General features: G+C 48.6%; 1 protein-coding gene across 1 annotated transcript in view; it reads right to left on the bottom strand.

The window, feature by feature from the left end:
- LOC144125662 (atrial natriuretic peptide-converting enzyme-like) overlaps positions 1 to 24,259 on the bottom strand; it is a 996,499-nt gene that overhangs the window by 772,334 nt on the left and 199,906 nt on the right. The gene's annotated exons all lie outside the window — the stretch shown is intronic.

The raw sequence follows: 24,259 nt of genomic DNA, 5'->3' as shown, positions 1-24,259 counted from the left end.
GGTGAGGGGTCAGGAATAGAGGATAGGGGGAGAAGTAATATGTACAAACTATTTACACAATAAGAAATGTGTCCAGGTTGTGCGCGTGATTAGTTCATTTTAGAGGAATTAAATCACACACGCGCACAGCACTGTGTTGGTTACAACTGGAGTGGGGCGTCCAGTTATTAATTGTTCAAGGTAGTACTCGCGGAGCGTTCGGTCACTGCGTGTAACTACCTGACGGAAAACAGACGGGACGTCAAGCCCGTGTGTTCTAGGAATGCACAGAGGCTCACCAAAATTCGCTCACGAGTGTGCGCATGCGCGCACTGCCCTGCGGCCCGAAAAAAAATTCAAATCGGATGAGAGTTCATTATTAGAGTCAAAAATGTCCAAAAAGTGGGCGGGCAGGAGCAAGAGGTCCGTGAAATTTGAAAACGCAGGAAGTAAGCGGAGCCAAAGCGTGGTGAAAAGTTTGAAGGCTCGAAATGGGCAATCACGTGACCGGTGATAAGTGAGATACGTAACCCGAAGATAGGAAAAAATGACAAATTAGGGACAATTCATTCATTCATTATTTATTGCATATCTTGCGAAATGCAAACTAACATTGATGGACCCATAGCCACTGGCTAGTAACGGGTCTATAATCAACATAGGATACAAAATAAATGCAGCACGCGAACAAATGAAACAAGAAATACAATCCACAACACAATAACACATAAAATGCATAGTTTAAATAAAAATGAATATGAAGTCACTTATTCGCAATATTTCTGAGAAAAAGAACCTCTTTAAAGCAGGAGTAAAATTTGGGGCTTGCTTTATGTTTAGTGGCAAGGTATTCCAAATAAGAGCGCCGTTAAATTCTAACAGCCTTTTCCCGTACAGGTTCTAACATGCAGGTAGATTAAAATTCAGGCGTCCGCCGATATGTAATATAGGTAATTATTTAGAAGCAAAAGGCAATGGACCGGTAAATGGACTGGACGGGTATATAGGGCGGGAACGAAGCGTGACGGAAAATTTGAAAACTCGAAAGGTTTGGCGGGATGAAATGACGGTGTAATCAGAATTATTTGATAACAAATCAATCAAGTGAACGAGAAAACAACCATGGCGCCAAATCTTATAGGCGACCAGTGTCGAGGAGGAGGCAATGCTTTCGCATTCTTCCAATGCGGGTAGCTGCAGTGATCGCTAATTTTTTTAAAAAGCGAATTCAGCATAGTATAAGGGAGACTACTGCAGCGGGCCCGTTTTGTAAGGATATACACCACCCGTCAGAAGTTCCCATGACACAGGTTAATTCTTCTCTGAAAACTTTGAGTGTTTAGTAGTTGTCTTAAACCCAACGGCATACTGCTTGAAAGTGGACTCTTTTGCTTGAGAGTTTTTGATGCACCCTGTAAAACCTCTCTCGGTCCACAGAGGTGGCTCAACGGTTTAGGTTTCTTATCCTAAAGTCGCTCGGAGGTTCCATCCTGGTCACCACTGCCGCATTTTTATGGAGGCTAAATTGAAGAAACATCAGTGTGCAAAGCGATCGATGTCAACCCCAGGTAGAGCTCCCCACTACGGCATCCCTCATAGCACATTTGTGGCTTCGGGACATTTACAGTTTACACGTTCTCATTAGAAAAGTACCTGCCAAGAGCGTATGGAACAAACTACGCATCTTGTACGCAGTACACTTTATCCGTGACATAGACTGGGAATAAAAATGGGCCTAGAATGCTTATTTTCGGCATATTGGTGACAACGACTTGTCCAGGAGGTCTAGCGACACCGATATCGACGTACTGTATTCTATGGCCGAGCTAGATATCATTCCAGTAGCTCTGCTCCACGGACGCAGTAGTTCTGTAACTTTGTAAGAATAATAGGATTGACGGGTTGGAATGCTTTTAAAAAATCAGTATTAAGCGATAAAGAATTTATTGGCTTTTCATCGTCGTAAGGGCTGTCTCGGTCGAACGACACATTACTAAACAGGGTTTAAAGTAACGAATCGTATTTTGACGAATTCTAGTGTATTAGCTCATCAGTGCCTTTTATGAATATGTGAACAAATCAAAGTAGACGGCCGCTGATTTCTTCCATGTTTCTTTTATCCAGCGGTACCTTTGACAGTTGCATTATATCTGCGTATACGCTAATAATGCTAACATTCCTTGAGCTAGTGCGCTAGTGCGTCCACATTGATGGCTCGCGGTTGACGTAGCTGGTGAGCGCTCTTTATCCGTGAGACCACACTGCTACAAGTGCGACGTCTGCAACCAAGACGCTTTCAGATGCCTTCGTTTCATGCACTCGCGTTGTCACAGCTCCTGCTCCAGCTTCAGAATGTGCTTTCTGCTTTTATGCAGGACTCTGAGAAGGGGAGCCACGCAAGCTTTGCGCGAAGCAAAGAAAACGAGCCGGCGGCTATGACTGGACTCGGCGGCATGGGGCCTTCGACTCATCCAGCTGCCACCATCGAACCAGTGCCTGGTGTAGACCAAGGCAACTCGCGGCCAACGAAACGCCAGGGAGCCAAGACATCTCGCCGCCGCGGAGCTCGTCGAGAAACTTCGGAGGATGGTACCACATCTTGTGAGTATGCACCTTCTTACGGCCTTCTCAGCGTCTCATAGCGCCCGTTATCTCCTCCAAAGAAATGTCGACCTCCAAAAAATATCAAGATGCGACTCTTAAATTTAAGTTTAACGCCGACTAAGCATGCCCATACAGGCTAAAGGTCAGTTGGTGCGTGTGGGTGTGCGTGTGCGCGTGTGTGCGCGTGCGTGCGTCCGTGTGTGTGCACGCGCGCCGGTTGGGCGAAGCGTTTAAAGTAGAACATGTGAGGTAATAGCGTGACAGGGGCAGTGTTGGAAGCGAAACTTCTGCACACGCCCAATCATCAACCAATGACAGCAATATGAAAGATGAGAGTACCTGTCACAAGGTATGCCTGCTCGCTCATCCAGTCACGTAGCCTTCGCCGCCGTCTTCAATTCTGCCACGTGCAGGAAGCATACAGGCTGCGTCACCATTGCGTAGACCGATTGAGCAGTGTGCACTAATCGTTGAAAACGGAATTCAAACAATAACAACTGACTTTTTAATGAAATGAAGGCCACTCCTGTCTGTGTGTTTTTGCTGCAATAGCGGAAGTCCGCGTATTACTAACTTCGGATACAAAGAACGCAATCCGCGTGACCACCACGTTAATTTGTACGTTCGAGTGACTGTACTTTTTTCCCCTTGAAATACGTGCTGCTACCTCGCGTGTCATTGGTTATGTTCACATCCAAAAGGTACGTTTCGTCAAAAGGAATAGTGGCATGACATAGAAAGGCCTAAGTGCCTTGCCAGAGTTACTGTTATGCTGCTTATTAGTCATACAAAATCGTGTAAGGCCCGTTTCACATGCATGCGATTTTCGCATGCGACACTGCGAATTCCGTCGGTCTGCGACCGGGGAGGGCCGTCGGTCTATTCGCAGACGGCTTGCGATCGAGTTCCACCCGGTTGGAATTCAGTCGCCGCGTTGGTTTGTTCGCTCTGCGACTGACCAAAGGGGAGCATCTTAACTTGTGGTCCCGTGCCACCGCCGCCGGAAGTTCAGTACCGGAAGCGGCGAAGCCCCAAATGCAAACGGTGTTTTGGAGCGCTGTACGCACGTGGCCGCACAGTCGGTGTTGTGGTTTTTCGAGCGCAGGCAGGGGCTACTAGTCGATATGGCATTCCGCGCTGCGTCAAATGAACTGCTTATCGACGAAGTTGCCAAGCGACCGATCTTATGGAATGTGTGTTCTAACAAATACAGGAAAAATTCCGACCAGACCGGTATACGGGAGGAGATTCGCGATGCCCTTCGACAGATCGACCCCACAGGTACGTACAATTTTTTTTTGTCTTCTGTTTCTGTTTTTGCAAACGGGTGTGGATTGCAGTGCCGAAGCTCTAACCGCGAGCGATTGTGATTTTTCTTATATGACAGTATACGGCAGGCGCATGTGAGTAGCTGCACACGTGGATTCTCGGCGTTTTTATGCCGCACGTTCTGCATCGTTCCGTTTTGCGAGGAAATAAACACATCACTAAAGCACAATATACTGCACTCGTTATTAAGAGAGAAAGCGCGCATAGGCAAAACAATTCCATTTGAATGTGCGACCGACTCGCTCAGCAGCACGTGCTCTCTAAATACTGTGCCCGGCTCGAGTCATGCAAACTTTTTCTCCTCCTTTGTTTACCCTCTGCGCACCCATGTTGGCTTTGCACTTGCATTCCGGGGGGAAAAAAAGTAAAATTAGACTATCGTGAAGGGAAAACAAAAATCTGACGGCCTTTGTTCACGTGCGGAAGAGGCTTGTTTTTTTCTTATTAATTTTTTTTGCCTAAATCTGAACTTTCTTTGTTCATGGCGGGGGGCCACGCCAGTACTTGTTTCGGTACGGCACAATCATGACTTATTTCACCTCTGACTGCAAGATTAATGCTCCAGTCTCTGCCACAAATTCCAATGGTGGTGAAGTGGAAAAATATCCGCGTGCTGTAAAATGTCAATGCGCACTAAAATAACTTAAATTATCACAATTATTCTGGGTCGTTTTGTGGTGCTGATATTTCTCTGCTGCCAAACGTCGAAAAACTCATCACCGATTCCATTCGCGAACCGCTTAGTGCATGTTCACTGTTACTGGAGCGTGCAGTCCGGTCCATGCTTTGTTCGTCAGAGCTAACTCAGGGAACATGCTATACGCTTTGTGCCACACGCTGGAATTCATTTAAGTTTTTTTGTTAATTGTTTTCCTTAACTAATTTTAACATTTTTTTTCAGTAACTGTGGACGTTGTGCAAGGCCGGTGGAGAAACCTAAAAGACACGTACCGCAGAAAACTCAGAGATATCCTGAACTGCACAAGAAGCTAAGCAGGGGCAGTGCCCAAGAGCAAGGCCTGGATATACCTAGAAAGAATGCGTTTCCTCAAAGACCAAATGGATATGCGGCAGTAAGTAGCACTGCAATATCTACAACCACACACTTTGCACAGATTAGATTTTACTTGCTTGTGTTCACCTTGAAGTATACAAAAATGAGAAATTGATGTTTTGCAAACATTTTTGCTTGGTGCATTCTTCATCTAATATAAATGTGTGCGTTGTTTTACGGGTTATTTGATTTAATTCACATACATGAATGGTAAGTTTGTAGACAGGCGGGTGTAATTCGCATGCTCTCGGCAAGGCGTGGTTTTCACAGGGCTGCCGCCAAACTCAATAAGCGAATTGCTATGTTAACTATGTAAACACTGTTTATGTATGGCGTTTCCTGCAGAGGACACAGCAGTATAGAGCCGGAGGTTGTCCTTGAAGAGGAAGAGGCAAGCCCGCGGCCACATTCACCAGCACCGTCCTTTGAGGAAACTTTTGTGGACCCTGACCACGTATCCACCGACCAAGAGTCCACCGGCCATCCGCAACCCACTGCTTCACATGAACAGAATAGGACTTGTGCCTCAACGTCCTCAGAGGCAAATGTGCCCCAGAGGCCTAAGACGCGTAGAAACGAGCTGGATGCAGTAAATGCCCGGCTTGATGTTGTAAGGAACGCCTTAAGTGCCCATACGGCAGCAGGCAGCGATGAATATTTTTTGCTGTCATTAAAGCCATACCTATAGCCAGGGGCACTATCCACCCCATTTGATTGTCTCTCCACAGTAATGTAAATACAAGGTCTGTCCTGAAAGTAATGAAACAAGTCGCAGCTTGGCGCGCGTGCACTAGATTGGGAAACTGGTTTTGAAGGAAGGAGGGGGAACCTTCAGCTTCACAATGCAACGGGCTCAGTTGGCTTCGAGTAAGCAAAGCGACTGGAGATTTTTTAGCGTGTGCCCCTGTTTCAACACTGAATCATAGAAACCATGGAGCGAACTGTGGAACAGCGAAATGCTCTGAAGCTTTGCATTAAACTGAGAAAGTCACCTACCGAGACATTCGACATGATTAAGACAGCATGTGGTAATGATACAATGTCCAGATCGTGAGTGTTCCGACGGCACAAAGCATTTGCAAGCGGCCGTGAAAACGTTCAGGACGACACAATCAACATTACCAACCGTAACCGTCGTTGACGGGCGCCCGGACCCTTGCTCGTCGTGGTCTTCACGGCCGCTTGCAAATGCTTTGTGCCATTGTAACACTCACGATCTGGAAATTGTATCATTCCCACATGCTGTCTTGATCATGTCGAATGTCTCGGTAGGCGACGTTCTCAATTTAATACAAACCTTCAGAGCGTTTCGCTGTTCCAGAGTTCGCTCCGTGGTTTCCGCGGCGCAGTGACGAAACGGGTGCACGCTGAAACATCTCCAGTCGCTTTGCCTGATCGAAGCCAACTGAGCCGTTGCATTGTGAAGCCGAAGGTTCCCCTCCTTCCCCCAAAACCGGTTTCCCAATTCAGTGCATGCGCAAGCTGCGACTTGTCTCATTACTTTCAGGGCTGAACCTGTAAATACAGTATACGTAAATAAAAGTAAGAATCCAGTCATGCAAATAAATGCAGTGTGCAATGCTTTTTGCTTCACCTGTGAATCACAATACATCAATAAAAAACATTAAATGCCAAAGAACGTGAAGACACCACAAGTGGACCGTTTATTGGACCACATATTGTTACGTGGCGACCAGCTGAAGAATGAGGCGAGATGAGCGATGGCAATGAGATGGTTTAATGAGAGCTGGCCTAGCGCAAGCGCTCCGTCCGTGCCACTGCCAGCTTCATTGTTTCATCTTTTTCGTCATAGTGTAAGTTTTATTCAAACCGTGCCTTTCGGCCTTATGACTAAAAAACCACAACAGACGCAGGACAGAGGGAGAAGACAACACAGGGTGTTACTTACAACTGAATGTTTATTGGAAAACAGCATAATGACACCAAAACTAAAATGGAACGCTCCTGATAATGATAACAATCCAGGTTCAGAAACACAGAAAACAAACGCTCGTGAAAGTGATGCCACAGAATGAACATAGATATGCCATTATGCAACAAAACTCGGACTGCAAGAAAACGCAGTTCTTTTTGCGAGACAGCTAGCGAAGGAGAACTAACATATTTGTCAGGTTGTGAACGTAAAATGGCCACTCCCTCTCAAATCTCTTTCAAGTTGACCCTTCCTCCTTCTTATCATCTGTGTGCGGCTCAAATAAGGGTAACAGCCTTCACAACTGCGACAGTGAACTGGCAGATTTGAGCCGCCAGCCTCCTCTAAGGAACACGCATGCTCTCTTAAACTAACGCCTGTTGTGCATTCTACACTCTTATTCTTTTCTAAGAGCTTCTTTGCACTCTTGCCTAGTTTCAAGTTCCCCTCCCCCACCATTGCACGCAGTTTCGAAAGTTTACATGGCACTGAAAAAACTGTCAGTCCCATATGTGCCTGAAATTTTCTTAATGTGGTGTGAAATCTTATGCAAGTAGATAGTTCTGCAGCTTATTGACAAGGGAATCAGCAACTGCTCGTAACAGTGGGTTCGGAAAGCCTGCATTTTCTATCCGCTCCACCTGGCAGGCAAAACTAGAGTGCAGGTTATGTACACATGACTTTAAAAGCGCTAATCGCAGACATGAAGAGGCTATACCCCTTTTTATCGCCTTAGAGTGGGAAGAATCAAAGGGCAACAAGGCTTTTCTAGACCTGGGTTGGAAGCCCCAGGACATATTCAGAGTGACTAAAAAACAACTTCAAGTCTAAAAACTGGATTGACTGATCCTGGGGTAGCTCGAGGGTAAATTTAAGAGTGCTAGAGCAACTGGAAAAACAAACTAAAACCTCGTGAGCTACTTTAGATAGCACGTCATTAGGTGAAAGCTTTACAATACATAAAAAACCGTCAACATATATAAAGACATTTACAATGAAGAGAACAGAGCTTAAGCTTGAGCATACGCAGTAAAAATGGGCAAGAAAATTTCAGAAAACACAGGCGCCACACTGGAACTAATAAAATATTCCTTTCTTTTGGACATACAAGTCATCGTCCAAGGAAACAATAGTGTAACCTAGATAAAAACTAAGCATCTCAAGAAAAGAATCAGGTGATACGCCATAGGAATTCTGAAACCCAACAGTGCCGCCGACATCTGACTTTTTTAGTCATAATGTCGCACCAACTGGCCTACAACTTTACCCTGTTAATCCTTACGGCCGCAGCCCAGCACTGGCTTGTTGCCATGGCACAGCACCTTGATGGGTTGAAAAATATTCGCAAAAAATGTCTCTTGCTTCCGCCGCAGCTCTCGAGAAGTTGTGGCCCGCAGGAGGTTGCAGTTCAATCATTGCAGAGCCCCCGTCGGCTTCAAGGTTGGTGCGCCACTGGCCCTTCGCGACATTTCCGAAGCTATCTTCTTGATCGATGTACAGTGGATCCGCAAAAACTGTCCTCCATCAAAACATTGTGAAGCACACACGTGGCAAGGATGACGTAGTCGACATTTTCCGGCTTTAAATTAATAACACGCCGGAAAATCCCAAACCTTGAGGCCATTACACCAAAGGCGCTTTCCACGCACCTCCTGCAAATAAATAGCAATGAGTAATACATGTTCTCAGGGAAGCACTTTTTGGTTAGATTACCTAGCTCGGCTTAGGCGGTAATTGAAGATCCTTTTCTCTTCGGCCTGACATCTTCCCGAGTACGGCCGCAGGAAGTCGGGCCGAAGCTGGAAGGCTTCGTCCCGCCAAAAAACGTGGGGTGAAATTGTCCCGGAACCTGGGAGCTGCCTGGGGGATGGCAGACCTAGAACTCCTCTTTCGAGGCAGCTGCCAAACCTTTAGGCACTCAAGGTCCCTCCATCGCTCTGCCGGCCATAGCCGCCGACGTCAACCGTAACAAATCTCAGGTTGCTGTCGGCGACAGCGATCAGCACGATAGAGTACGTGCACTGCAAGTAACCAGCACCATAAGAATTGCTGTTAAAATTGACAAATTACAATTAGTACCATATAGTTGTAGTACAGGCTCCCAGAGCGTGATGGGGCCTGGATTTGCACCTGCTTCCCATCAACTGCACCCACGCAGTGAGGAAAATTCCACTTGTGAGGGAAACCTGCCGCCACCTCTAGCCACTTTTCGGTGGTTGGCATCTGAAACAGAAATTGGCCATGACATAAGGCGCGCAGTTATACGGGCCATAGTGAAGTGCACGCCATTTTCAGTATTAAATGAGGCAGCTAAGCATAGCAGATATAGGTAGACAAATAGCTATGATACATATATGACTAAGAAAGTAAGCACGACCTTTAAATGGAACTGCAATGCCTCATACCTTTAAGCAGACAGGCTGCAGCACCTTCCATAGCAGTCTGCACGTAAAGTGGACGATCCCTGCTACGGTTGAAATTCCCACCCTAAAACAGAGGGCGACATCTTGCATTTGCATGCCAGGTGACAAGTATCTGAAAACAGAAATGGAAGAGACTGTCAGTGCAAATGTAACATTTGTGGCTGTGCGCAAAACAAGAAAACTTGAGTACCTCCCATTAAAATAATTGTGGCCTATTCACGTGATTGTCGCGTAAGCGATTACCTAATACATCCTGACAGCAGTTTCCCCGGAGAAAAAAAATTACTGAGAAGCAGGCGCACAAGAATCCTGCAACCAACCTACTGACCTCAGAGTGATGGCCAGCCTCATCCGAGAAGGGAGCGGCTCACGAACGCAGTGCTCCTTCGTAAGCGCTTCCTCAAGAAGCGCATGTAGCTCCTCAAACCGTTCCGGAGTCATTTTGTGGTACTTCCGGAAATAATCCCGGTCTCCGGACATCAGAAGTGGCATCTGCAGAGAGCAGCGTGCGCGTAGAAGCACATACGTTGAAAGCACGCTGTGCAAAGTATATACGCTCTGCCAAATATATATTTCAACTCACGGCAATATAGAACTCTGACTCCGACTTTCGGTTTTCCCAGATAGGTCGAACCCAACAACGCCTCGGGCTCCACAGGCTCTCCAGAAGTTTTTCTTTCTCCAGCAGGAAGTACTCCTCCAGTAGCATCAGCCGCCGATGGCGGGAGTCGAGCGGAGACGCGACCGCTGGAGTGTCGACGTCGTCGTCGCTGTCTTCCTGAAGAAGCAGCTTCTTCTACAATACTCATGGAGAAGAAGATGCCGAACGCTATTGGGACAGAGCGTTGATGCCATCGCAGGGGTTGAGGAACTTACGGAGCTGAGTTATCGCGCGAGTGCACACTCCAAGCTCCGCCAGTGGAAAGACAAAGAGCGAGCAGACGCTCTGTTGGCTGGCGCTATTTTCACGTCCCGGCAGTTTCAAGCAGCGCAACAACGTAATTGTTGATTAATACAAAATCATTTATTCCATTGAAAACATGTGAAAGGTTTTGTCATAACTAAAAACACGCATAAAAATTACAGCGTCGACACACACCCTGCTGTGTTAATATTGCAATTGACCAACGGTTGCCTATGCATGCATCAAGCAACCCTGTGTGTCGCTCCAACCGAATTCGGTGTGTCGGTGTTGCATGTGAAAGCAGTGACCGAAAATCGCACTGCGGCTACACCGACTCACCGAATATTTTCGATCCAGTCGCATGTATGTGAAACGGGCCTAAGGCGGTGGGCGAAAAAGTTTTGGTCCGGATGAGCTTTTGAAGTGTGGTGGGGACATAGTCACGCAAACTTCTCCGTAACTGTCGCGTAGTCCGCTTTGTGAGAAAGGGTAAAAGGAAAGTAATTTAACTATCCCGCTCTGGAAAGGCACCAGGATCTGTCGCGCAGTCCCCTTTGTGACGAGAAAGTTAAAAAGGAAAGTATTTTAACTATCCCGCTCTGGAAGGGCGCCAGGATCTGTCGCGTAGTCCCCTTTGTGACCAGAAAGTTAAAAAGGAAAGTATTTCAACTATCCCGCTCTGGAAGGACGCCAGGATCACGCTGGCAGATAAGGGAAGAAGAATGTAAACCGAGGAGAACAAATTGGAGAACGCTCAAGCTTCGCCTTTAAGAGTGGAACGCGACAGCGCGTCGCAGCACTGCCAGGGAGTCCACGGAACGCCATCGCCCGTTCGGCGCGACGCCTTGCCCGTTAGACAAATCGCTTTGCTAGGTGCGGTGAAACGGACGCGCGGAGCGGCAAACCACGTAGAAGCGCTGCCAGGCCCCTTGCCGAAACTCGCGGGACTCAAGTTGCAGTCGTAGTTCGTCGGCACATCGTTAATAATAATAATAATAATAATTGGTTTTTGTAGGAAAGGAAATGCCGCAGTACCTGTCTCATATATCGTTGGATACCTGAACCGCGCCGTAAGGGAAGGGATAAAGGCGGGAGTGAAAGAAGGCACATCGTTCTCGACAAACCCGATGCCCCGAACGCCAGCATAGCTTCCGCGCCGAACGAACGGGCAGCAAGCCGCAAGCTTCGTGGTAAACGCGCTTTGGATGCGCACTGCGTTGTTCGCCGCTCACCGCGTCATTCCTGCGTGCCGCCCCACGGCGCCCGAACGAGACGTGCGGGAGGCGCTGCCGTCGCGCACCATCTGTTGGGGCAGTGGCGTACATTGCAAGGAGTGCGAGGAGGAGATTTTTCGCTCCTCTCTGCGCCCGAACTAGACGAGCGGGAGGCGCTGCCGTCTAGCGCTATCTGTTGGGGCTGTGGGGTACATTGCGAGGAGGAGATATTTCGCTCCTCTCTGCGCCCGAACTAGACGAGCGGGAGGCGCTGCCGTCTAGCGCTATCTGTTGGGGCAGTGGGGTACATTGCGAGGAGATTTTTCGCTCCTCTCTGCGCCCGAACTCGACGAGCGGGAGGCGCTGCCGTCTAGCGCTATCTGTTGGGGCTGTGGGGTACATTGCGAGTAGGAGATTTTTCGCTCCTCTCTGCGCCCGAAGTAGACGAGCTGGAGGCGCTGCCCTCAAGCGCTATCTGTTGGGGCAGTGGAGCGCTATCTGTTGGGGCTGTGGGGTACATTGCGAGTAGGAGATTTTTCGCTCCTCTCTGAGCCCGAACTAGACGAGCGGGAGGCGCTGCCGTCAAGCGCTATCTGTTGGGGCAGTGGGGTACATTGCGAGGAGGAGATTTTTCGCTCCTCTCTGCGCCCGAACTAGACGAGTGGGAGGCGCTGCCGTCTAGCGCTATCTGTTAGGGCAGTGGGGTACATTGCGAGAAGATTTTTCGCTCCTCTCTGCGCCCGAACTAGACGAGCGGGAGGCGCTGCCGTCTAGCGCTATCTGTTGGGGCTGTAGGGTACATTGCGAGGAGGAGATTTTTCGCTCCTCTCTGCACCCGAACTAGACGAGCGGGAGGCGCTGCCGTCAAGCGCTATCTGTTGGGGCAGTGGGGTATATTGCGAGAAGGAGGATATTTCGCACACGGCCAACGCCGCCGACGCCGACACCGGCTTTTCTGCGACACGAGCTCCTTAACGCTGTCGCGTTAAAAAGGATGGATGGATGGAGTGGGATGGAATGGGATGGGATGGATGGATGGATGGATGGATGGATGGATGGAATGGATGGATGGAATGGATGGATGGATTGATGGGATGGATGGGATGGAATGGAATGGATGGAATGGAATGGATGGATGGATGGATGGATGGATGGATGGATGGATGGATGGATGGATGGATGGATGGATGGATGGATGGATGGATGGATGGATGGATGGATGGATGGATGGATGGATGGATGGATGGATGGATGGATGGATGGATGGACGGACGACCGGACGGACGGATGGACGGACGGACGGATGGATGGATGGAAACTTTATTCATCAAGAGAATCCGAGGCCCGCAGGCCTCCTGGGTCTCCGCACGACCCCACTGACAGTCTAGACGTTCATGTGGTGTTGGTCCATGACGTATGCGGCCCGGCTCATTGCGATCTTCTGCCTGGCGAGGTACGCTGACCATCGTGAGGTCTCCCTGTCCTCCCAAGTTCGGAGAGGAACCGGACCGGCGAGGCCAGGGGAGGCCGGGCATAAGAGTATGTGGGTAAGGGTGGCCTTGGGTGGGAGCACAAAATGCATATTGGGGTACCGGCATAAATGTTGAAAGATTGGCTGGTGTAGGCAACGTTCCCGCCTGCAGGCGACGCCAAATTGACTGTTCTCTGGTAGTGAGGGATTGGTTGGGTGGCGGGTAGTTTAGACGATGAGCGCGCGATTTTGCGGTGACATCTGCAAAGGAGTGGATAAGCTCCTTTGAGAAATCCTCCACTATGTCCGCCTGCGGCCGGTTTCTAGACCTTCGGGCTAAGGAGTCGGCGGCCTCGTTTCCGGGATTTCCCGAGTACGCAGGTACGCTGATGAGCTCAGCGCGTCGGAAGAGATGGCGGGTGGGCATGTGCAGCAGGCATTGCGCAGTGGGATGAACCCTGCCCGTGCCAAAAATATATAATGGCGGTTTTTGAGTCACTAATATTGTAACGGGCGTATGTGTATGCCAGAGCAATGGCTATAGCGGTGTCCGCGGCTTCCTCAGAGGTGGTGCCTGAAGGAAGCTCGAAAGTTAGGGGTGTTATGTATGGGTTGTGGATAACCGCTGTGGCTCTGTGCTCATCGCAGGCGGCATCCGTCCAAACAATATCAGGCTCATTCCCGTACCAGCTGTGCAGCGCTGCCGCGCGCGCCTTCCTGCGACCTTGGTCATGATGGGGGTGCATGTTCCTGGGTAATGGTACGACATATTAAAGTCTGAATGTGGGTGGGGGATGTTCTTATTGATGGGTTGTTTGCAGGGATAGTGATGCCTAGCTGACTGAGTATGCGTCGTCCGGTTCTGTAGCGTGTAGTCTATTATAATATCAAGAGTTGTACGAAAACTCGTTTGGTCGGGGTGAATCATAAAACAGGACATTGAAGACGCCGACGATTGAAGGCGCACAGTCTATTATAATGTGCTTGTAAGTTGGCGTCGCGATGTTCATGTGGGGTGTTATGATCTCCGACTTCGAGCAGTTTTTCGTTTCTAGTGTTTTTTTTTTGGTAATTTAAGTGCTCATTTGTGGCTTGCCGAATCAAGGAGTCTGTTTGCTGGACCTCACTGGTTGTTAGTTTCAGGTATGGCGTAGCATAAAAAATTCGGCTGGGGGTATAGGCGCGCACTACGCGAAGGTTGTCCGCCTCTCTCAGCCCATGTGCGCGTCCAGCCACCCTTTCTATGAGTTGCCTGGTGGCTGCGATGGCCTTTTTCAGTCGCTTAATTGTGTCTCTGTTTTTTACATCCCGTTGAAGGTACAGTCCTAGAATGCGTACGGTATGAACCTGGTGTATTTGTCTGCTCTGAATTCGGATTTCTATGGGGGTTTGGCAATTCTGTACCTTAGGAGGTATGACGAGTAATTCTGAATTTTCTGGCCAGCACACTAGTCCGATTCTTGAGGTGAGTTCAGTAATGGTGTCTGCTGTCGTTTGTAGCGTGGCTGAGCTGCATAGCACTACAAACGCAACATGACTCTACAATGTAGAACTGCGCCCTCAGTTACGCTATCCAGAGATGAATGGCGAAATGTCTCAAACTGCACTGCTTTATTCACTCGCTGTGTAAGTCTTCGATTCCTGCATCAGAAGCTAGCCGAAAATGGGGAGCGGATATATGGGATGTGCTCTCTAAGCCTTACTGTCCCATAATTCACACTTGTAAATAAGTCTAACCGTCGGTCCTACGTGGTAGCAACAAGACTAGGGGTGCACAAATTACGTCGTTGTGCGACTGGAGGTCGTATGTAAACATAATGGTGGACCACTGATTTCAGCTGTGATATAATTGTATTTCGCTGTGGGAGGTGCCACCAAAAGCTCACCTACATGTGCGTATATCAGTTAAAGAAACGAAAAAAAAACTGCTGTGCTTCTGAGGCGCCCTTTTCTTTATGTATAATTGGTAGTACTAACCAATATAACAAACCAAATTTAGATTATGGTCCAGAAAATCCGTTTCAAATTATAGAGCAAATTTTACTTTCTGCCTCACTCAGGAATTTCAGCTGTGTGTGTGTGTGTGTGTTCAATTTTGCAGCTGTGGCCTCTTCAACGGTGTATGGAGAGAGTGTCGCGCGGTCGACGAGCGGGCGGCCACTACGCAGCGCTGCTATTGGGAAGAACTACAGGGAGTCAGACATTTGAAAGTGAGCGGCGAGACTTGCTGTTTAGAAGCTACGTTATACTGAAAAGGCGACTGATAACTGGGTTCTTAAATTGGGTTCGGCTTTTTGTGCTATGAGAACAAAATTTTACGTCATAGAGTCTAAGGTGAGAAAAAGAAACGCCATCGCGTTGTGCCAACTTTGTGGTAACTGCCGATCATTCGATTTTTTCTTTTTACAAATCCAAATGAAGTGCAGTAGGAAGAGACGCTATTTTTGTAGTTTGGGCCCGTCCGTAGAGGAGCTGTGAAAGCCGGAACCTTGCACCTCCCACTGTGTAGCAGAATATATGACAATGAAGTGACGGCATGAGTGATTTGCTCGCGGGCACTCGCTGATGCGGTCACCATGCGTTCGTAACATGCACTTCATCGAGAACCGATTTAGCATAATAAAACAACGAACAACACTCGAAAAATTACATAATCAACCCATTTGCTACATCTGCGCCAGCGGAAATTTTGTCGCATTTCGCGTTAATTACTTTGTCACTTTGTCATAATTAATGTAGTGCATCGTATGTTCTTTTTCGTTTTCTGCAGGAAACTTCGGCGGCCATGACATCTGGAAAAATTATTGGACAATTCGACACTGGTCGTTTAGAATACACTCTCATGGCTCCTTGCATTATCTGATTACTGGACCCAAAGCTTTCACGCTAGTGCATGAAGCCCTCTTTATCTCTTACATTACTTTAATTAGTCAGATTAGGAGCGCAACACATTCGAAATAGAGTTCAAATGCGCAATTTTTCATTATTTCGCGTTTCCTATTCACTTTTCGCCAGTTTTACATTTTCTATCATTGCGTTCTTTCCATTCGTGAACTGCAGTTTGGAGTGCCAATCCTGCTTTAGCTTCTGGTGGCTCTTTTAATGTTCTTAGTGCTTTATAATGTTTTATTATCTTTTAATTGTCTTAATTGTTGCATTTTACTTTCTTTTAATGTTTAAGTGCCGTCGAGGGACAGCCCTCACGCACCCACGATTATGCCGCCGACAATCGTGCAATAAAGTGATCGGAAAAATGGCTTTATCATAACTGCCTCCCAAAAGAGTTCTCAATACCTTGCATCTCTAACTGCCGTATTCACAAACGGGCCTTACCTTTACCTTACCTTCACTCGAGAGGCGACTTTCGTAAAGGTTACCGAAAGTGGGAGGTACGGGAAAGGCGAAGCCGCGTTTCAGAAACCTACTTTTCGGCGTCCTTACGGACAGCGCCCTTAACCGCGGAAGTAAGAGGCTTGGTTGCGAGGCTTAAAAAAATTAAAGCTTCCGTCATTAGTGCTTGCACTCATCACTTTTTTCTATCCCATATAAAGTAGTTAAAAAAATACAGGAGATACATTTATTAGGCGAATTTAGGAAACTTGGTTCTAATTTTGACGCACGTTTTTTTATCTAGCCACAATGATAGCCAGCCGTCGCTATAAGAAGCTTATTTGAGCCGACGTCCGTTTTTGTTTATTTTCGTGTGCCTCGTGTGTTGTGCGTGTGCTTTGTGCGTTGTGCTTGTGCGCTTGTGCTTTTTGGTTGTTTGTGTTTTCTTTAATTAGTAAATCTAGAATTTAAGTTTTCTGTATATATTATATTGAATTTTACTGCCTGTTTATTTGTTTGTAACACGTGTAAGCGGAGCAAAAAAAAAAAAGAACAACGTTTACGGAGAGCGAGCGCCGCGTCCTGACGGACTTGGTAAACACGCACAAGTCTGTGATCGAATGCAAAAAGAGCGACGGGGCCTCCCTGGAGAGAAAGAAGACCTGGAAGCTGCTCACTGAGCAGTACAACTGCCGCACCGACGTTCGGCCCCGCACTGAGGCCCAGCTGCGCAAGTGCTGGGACAACTTAAAAGAAAAGTGGCGAAGAGCGAAGGCAGCAGACGTGAAAGCCATTTTCGGCACAGGTGAGGTCTGCTTTCATTATTTTGCTTGGTAAAAAAAAGCAATTGCTTGCTTTCTGCCTCCATCATCGTATTTAATTTTGTCATCTTTTGTGGTTTCTGCGAAGCAGCCTTCCGCAACATGGATGGCGACGTGAAAGCGATGTCAAGGAACAACACACGCACTCATGTTGTACATTTTCTGGTCCCGTTTCGTTGTTCATTTTCTGGCGCCGTTCTTGCTCGTTTCGCTGAAGTCATTGTTTTCATGTGACATTTGCCTCGTTTGTAGGCGCTCGAAAATTAAAGAATATTCAGTAACAATATTGCCTAATTTCTGTGCCCTTTCTCAGGGGGCGGACCGCCACCACCCAGCCAGCTGGACGAAGAGTTACACCGCGTTGGAGACGTGGCGTCCCATATGGGAACGAGGGTATATAACCCATTTGACACTGACGGCAGCCACTACAGCAACAGCGGGCCTTTGCAGTGCACCCCGACCGTTGGCGCACTGCTGGAGGCGACGCAGTCCGGCCACAGGCGGAGGCTGATGGTATGATTCTTGCTTGTGTACTTTTAAATATATATCCGATTATACACTCCGGCGTGAAAGCTAGGCAACAGTTTAGGGCATGTGAGTATTGGAAATATCGCTCATAATAAATCTTAGAAGTTTTTTAATCATTTCTCGCGCAATATTGATTGTGAATAAAACGTGTCAATTCACCGGGTTATTCTGCTGTGTCAGCCACGCAACTGAAACACAAATTAAGCTGTGAGCATGGGATGCGCAGGGGTCATGTTATTGAATCGGGAAGTAGGAATAAAAATTGCGGTCACACTTGCTTAGCCGGCACCAACTTTTTAGCCATCATCCAACAAATGAGAGCATATGACTTCATAGTTGAACTTCCTGCACAGTGAGCAGGAGCAAGATAAGCCCTGCATATTGCAAGAGATTTTAACCTCAGCATGGCCATGTCTTTATTCCTTAGCCATTGAAAAGACAAACTCCAGCATGCCTTGTTCAGGCGGCCTTCCACTTGCTGTTACCTAGAGCATGGAAGTTTAGGGATGAACGACTGAAGATGGGATCTTGCAGCCTCATTGGGACTGAAAAAGAAAAGGCAGAACAGGGACAAGCAGTTTCTAAATTTGTTGCAGATATTTTGGGATTATGTTGCTCAGTGCAATTTACCTGCCATAATAATCTGTGCTTAGCTGTGTGGTTTGCGGAGTGAGAGAATTGTGTTACTGTAATATCATCAAGTGCTATGCAATATGAATGCTAGCTGCGTGCTTTGCAAATATCAACATTCCCAGCCTGTACAGGTTCATCTGTGTACTCTATCAGTCTGATTATGCCGACGCTTGTGTTGTCATATTCAGCTGTCCAGCTTTGCCTTAACTTTTTTTTTCATACTACTCAAGATGACAAAAAGAAACATACCACCAGATGTTTGTTTCCATCTTGTCTTTTGTTTCCTACCTTTTCTAAGCCTGTGTAAATTTTTCTGGCATGGAATTATTTAAAAAGTGCCAAATAGTTGTTTATGGCTTCTAACATACAGCTGCTGCTGCTGCTGCCTTACGGCGAACATGACTGCTGTTCTCTGTGCCTATGGCTACACATTCTGAATGCAACATTCTCATGCACTCAAGATAAGCTGGCATATGTGTGGCATTATGATGCTGTGCACACTACTACATCTCTTCTTGGATTGTAGTGTGATATTTTATTGTTATGAGCACAAGACTGATAGTTTAATGAAACATGTTTAATTTACGAACAATTCTCCAGAGTTCGACTTCCCGTGGTGTCGAGCAACGAAAAACAGTCAAGCTGAAAGTGGCGAGGCTGCTGAGGTTGCGGAGGTTGCCCCAGACGACCAGGAGGCCTACAGCAACCAAGACCTGCAGGAGCAACAGTGCAGCGACGGAGACCACAATGCGCCGATGCTGGCCACCACTTGTGAAGTCATTCTTCCTGCTGCACAGCCGGCTGGCTATCAGCGACGCAAGGCTGCGCCTGCCCTAAAAGAGTCTGTGTGCTTGCGACAGAGCTGAGTTCCCGTCTTGAGGCTGTGGTAGCAGAGAGCAAACGAAAAAGAGAAGAACATGTGTTAAGAGTGAAACACATGAAAGCAGAGCATGAGCTGCACATGAAGCATACAGTGGAGATGCATGCACTCTAGAGTGCGAACAAAAAGGCTAAAATGCAACTTTTGCAGCTGAAAATTGCTTTGTTGAGGAAGGAGCTGAACAAAGAGTAACAATAAACACATTGTTTCTTGAAGGAGCGAGTCTCATTCATTCATACTACCTAACATCATGGAATCGCAGCGCTAGCAGACAACGACACAGGGAGGACACAAACACACACTTGCGCTGAAACTTGCGTCGTTTGTGTCCTCCCTGTGTCCTTGTCTGTTAGCGCTGCGATTCCATGATGTTCGATCACCACCAACTCGCCCAGCAACATACCCTTCGTATTACCTAATTTTGTGTAAAGTGGTGCCGAATGTTGCTTCCCCTGCCTCTGGACCCACTTTGCGAGTCCAGAGGCAATGATTGCAGCTCTGGTTGAGGCTGTGGCTGCCGAGAGTTGCATGTGTTTGTGTGCAACAGAGCAGGAGGCATTTCCTCTGTAGCACGACGGCGGCCAAAATAGTGCAGTGCAGCACAAGCTGTTATTACGACTGCAGACATCCTGGTGTTGATTTGAAGCTTCATGTCCAGGCACAGGAATCTCCTCTTCCATATTCCAAGTGCCCTCTCCACAGTATTCCTCGTCTTGATCTGTGCCTTGCTGTATCTAAATGAAAACAAACGTTCCATAGGTTGAGAGCACCTGTTATGTTATTGTGAGGTCATATATTCTGCCAAATAGTTTCTGCTTACCGGTACTCTGGGCTGCCTCTCTGTCCTGATATCATGAGTTAAGGCCGGCACGCATACCTCATGTCGCCGAGAAGCACTCTTGGGATGGTTACTTCCACGTAGCAGAACCTTGCACGGCTGTCATGTGTAGACCCAGGCCAGCTCGCCACCACATCAAAAAAACTCCATCTGAGGGCCTGTTATTGCCTGCAGAAAATTTGCGAAGAAACAGTGTCGCAAACAAATTACACACAGCAATTCCTTTCCATTCAAGAATATTGCAGCTACATTGAACAGATGTGCAATTTGCGCATAGCGTTCTCGTAACAGCTGTCTACTTTATGCCGTGTACACCCAATTTACTGAGCCTTCACTTTTCTCATAATACCTTCTTGTCACTGTATAAATGGGCTACAAATGGGCAGCGCTAAACTCGTCGCGCCTCCGCTTCTGCGCCTTAAGAGGCAGACTCGTGCGAAAGGCAACTAAGTTGCACAATAATGCATGAAATTATGCACAGCACCTAGTACGAGGCGCGTTTAGGTTGCTGATACGCATATATGACCCACTTGAACTTAAGATTTGCTTTTATTTGTGACTAAATGCGCGAAACACCACACGCTACAGTGGCACTCGCCGAAAACTAGCTCCTCCTCCTCCTCAGCACGCCGGATCGACTCTGAATTTTTCCGCGGCTTGTAATGACTCATGCATTTTAATTTCGATAGCTAAGAAATGCTATAGCTATAGCTTATGTTGGGCCCGCGGTATTTAGCACTAAGCATTTTCTTTACCTATACGCTAGCTTGGAACAGCCTTAATGCGCCACGTAGAATTTTGTCATGATAACGAAAAGGTTAATAAACGCGCTTTGGCGCGAACAGAATAGCTTCGCCCGGCGCTGCTTTAGACCACGCAGCCGTCGCAGCAGCCTTCCGCACCGCGTGTTAAATTGCGAGCTTCTCGCGCTGTGCTTCGCAAACGGTGGTCTTTATGCAGTCTCATCCGTGCGCGATACAGAGTCGGCGGCGGAGAAGCACCGTAAGACAATTGCCAGTCGACGGCCAGACGAGCAGCGGTGCGTGGTTTGTAGCGTACTAACTACTACGATCAGAAGTGCACTGGAAAAGAGGCACAACATTCCCCAGCCTTGTTGTCCGCGGCGGCCAGACGGGAGAGTGTACTGAGGCACCTGTACTTCTATCATCTGCGGGCCCTTCGCCTTTTCTCCTTTGGGAAGCATTTGAGAAACTATGCTGTCGGAAAAAGAGAGCAAAAAGGTAATGTGTCCGCTGTTTCTGCCCATTTTTCATGACCTACACTGCGAGCATTCTATTAAGCGGTGGCGCTGCATGCCGCTTCGAAAAATCATGTTCTTGGCGGTGATACTACGCATGAATGTTGTGCACTGCTTATTACTTTTTTCAAGAATAGCTGGATTTTGGGCTTTTGCCCAAGGTTACTCGGGTGCTGAAAAAATTGGTCCCGTGGTGTCTTTCTATCCTTTCACAGTGCTATATAAAGCGGCACACTGGGACTAGAGAACTCGGGAGATAGTAAAGGCATATAAGATGTGAGGATACACATGTATCCTCTATGCCCTACGTTAAGCGTGCCGTTCGGGCGGTTTGCGAGGGAGGGCACTCCGCCGCCCTCGCTTCCTTTCGCGCCCCGCGGCGACGCCGCCATGAAGACTTTCGTTTTTTCCTTCGTACAAAATCGCATCCCAGCATTCGGCCTGAGCGTTCTTGCGCGCGCGCCGTTTCCTGGATTACAAGCGCACTGTGCGAACGACGCCTCTCCCTGTGTCCGCGCTCGCTCGCGGTCGCGCCCCCGTGAACACTCCACCATGGAGGTGCAGGTGCAGGGAGAGATTCTTCACCCCCGCGACTATGACCCAAGGGACTGGACTCACGTCCTTAGTGCGCCTGCCCGCTCCAAGGACCTCTGTACGTCAACAAGCCAGGAAACCGCAGCGCCTGCGAGCGGTGCCGCCATCTCACCTATACTGCACGCGCTGACAAGTCGTACCTGCAAGCAACGCGCGCAGCTACGCAGCGTTGGCGGCAGCAGCCGCCGCTCCCGGCTGCTGAATGCAAGATCATATTCAGGTCTCGAGGCGGGCTGCAGCTGGACCTGCTTCCGCCCCGTCTACTACAGGAAACCATCCTCCAAGTGGCGTCCCAGCTTCAAGAACCAACGCGTACCCAAATAAGGGTTCACCCAGTCAACAACACCTGCACTGTAAGCACGCCCCTACAAGCTGACGCACTCGCGCTGGTTCGCGTAACACATATGCAGCATCAAGCCAAGGACTTCGCAGTCGCAGCTTATATAGCACCACCGGACGGAGCGGTACGCGGAGTCATCTCCAATGCGTACTGCACGGAATGAGACCCCGACAGCTCTCCTCCAGGAAATCATCACCGGCAACCCGGAAGCCCCATGCGTCGTGGACGCCCGCCGAATGGGGACCACGCGTTCCATTCTAGTCACCTTTCGTGCTGGACCTGTACCACGCGCCATTCTTATGGAGGAGCCCTCCACGGGTGTACACCGTACCGAGAGCATATAGACGCCTGCACGAACTCCCGCGTCCCAGGCCACCGGGCGGATGTGTGTATTCACCCAAGATCTCATAAATGTCCCCGCTGCGGGAAATCCCATCCCAAAGAAGATGTTCCCTCATGTACCCCCAGCTGCATTCTCTGTGGAGGCCCACATATGACCGGCACTGGGAACTGTAAAGCATGGGGCCCTAAACTAGCGTCCCCGAAGAACGCTCTCTCTCCTCTGTCTAAATCGCGGCTGTCTCGCCGTGATCAACAAAGCACAGCCAACGAACGCAGCTCGACGGCTTCCCGGTCAAATTCCAGAAACCGACAGAACAGCAGTAAAAACTCCTCATGTCTCACTTGGGCAGACCGCGTTTCCGGCAACACCACCCGTCATCCCCCGCCACCCCAGTCCTCCCAAGAAGATTCGAGAGACCAGGAACTCCGGGCCTTGCGCGACGAGGTAAGCCGTCTCTCCTCCCTTTTAAGAACCCCCACCACTTTTCTGCTTACTCAACCCGCACCACTCTCGTTAACCCGACCTCCCCATCCACAGACACTTCGAGCACCCCTCCTGCAAAGAAGCAGTGCACCTCAGACGCCACACTGCCTCCCGTACCCCTAGAAATAGACGCTAAATTCGCTACACTGGATGTCAAATTTGACCACAAACTCAAAGAGCTAGACGCCCGCCTTGAGGCCAGATTTAATCACCTTGCCGCCACCCTCACCGAAAAACTTGAGCAGCGTATGGACGCTATGCTTACCAAGGTGATGGAGCTCATGGAACATAACCTTACCCATCGCTTTACCCAAATACAGACCACCTCCACTCCTCCCCATACCTCCGCAAGCACAAACCCCCTTTGCTTAACAACACATACCAATTGACACCCGTCTCACTCCCCTCAACTGCCCTACTCTCCAATATAGAAGGGCGAAACACTAATTTTCTCCCTATTTTAACTTGGAACTGCCGCGGTTTCCGTGCCAAGCGCGCACCTCTGCAACTTCTCCTTCCCACCCGCATGCCCACTCCCCATATACTTCTTCTCCAGGAGACTGCACATCGGGCAACCCTCCCCAGCTACACATCTACACACTCAGACACCACTAGCAAATCTAGGGCGTCCACACTCATCCACCGCAGCCTCATCTATAAAACTCATCACATCACGTTTGAGACACCCTGCGTGATCACTGAACTTATACATAACACACATACACTTTCTTCAGTCTTTATAGCAAATATATACCACCCCCGTCCCAGCCGATGGCCTCGTTGGAATCACTTCTGCGAGAGCTACACCACCTAGCAGGCAAACATCCTCTACTAATCGGTGGGGACTTCAACAGTCAGCATACTAACCGGAGATACACAACCATGACACATCGAGGTCGCAGGCTGTGGCTGCTCCTGCAGAACCTCCAACTCGCTGTTCAGAACACGTTTCAGATGCCCACGCGGATCGGCAACAGTGTCAGCATGAACACCAGTCCGGACCTGACGCTGAGCCGCTACATCCGTGGTGTTACCTGGAACAGAACTCAACATACATTGGGCAGTGATCATTACATTATACAAATCACTGTCCCGTAGAAACCGCCCGTCACTCCTATACAACACATAAACTGGTTAATTGGGATGCACTTCGCGCTGCACGCACCGCCCACCCAGACACTCCCATCACAGACATCGACGCCTGGGTGCAATCACTCAAGCATGACGTTCACCACAACACGCAACACATTGAAACGACCACCGAAACCCCTACCCTGGACACACGCATAGCCTACCTCTG

The sequence above is a fragment of the Amblyomma americanum genome, chromosome 1, assembly GCF_052857255.1.
Source record: "Amblyomma americanum isolate KBUSLIRL-KWMA chromosome 1, ASM5285725v1, whole genome shotgun sequence".
NCBI lineage: Eukaryota > Metazoa > Arthropoda > Arachnida > Ixodida > Ixodidae > Amblyomma > Amblyomma americanum.
The sequence above is the reverse complement of the archived record's forward strand: the minus strand, read 5'-3'. Positions and strand labels throughout refer to the sequence as shown.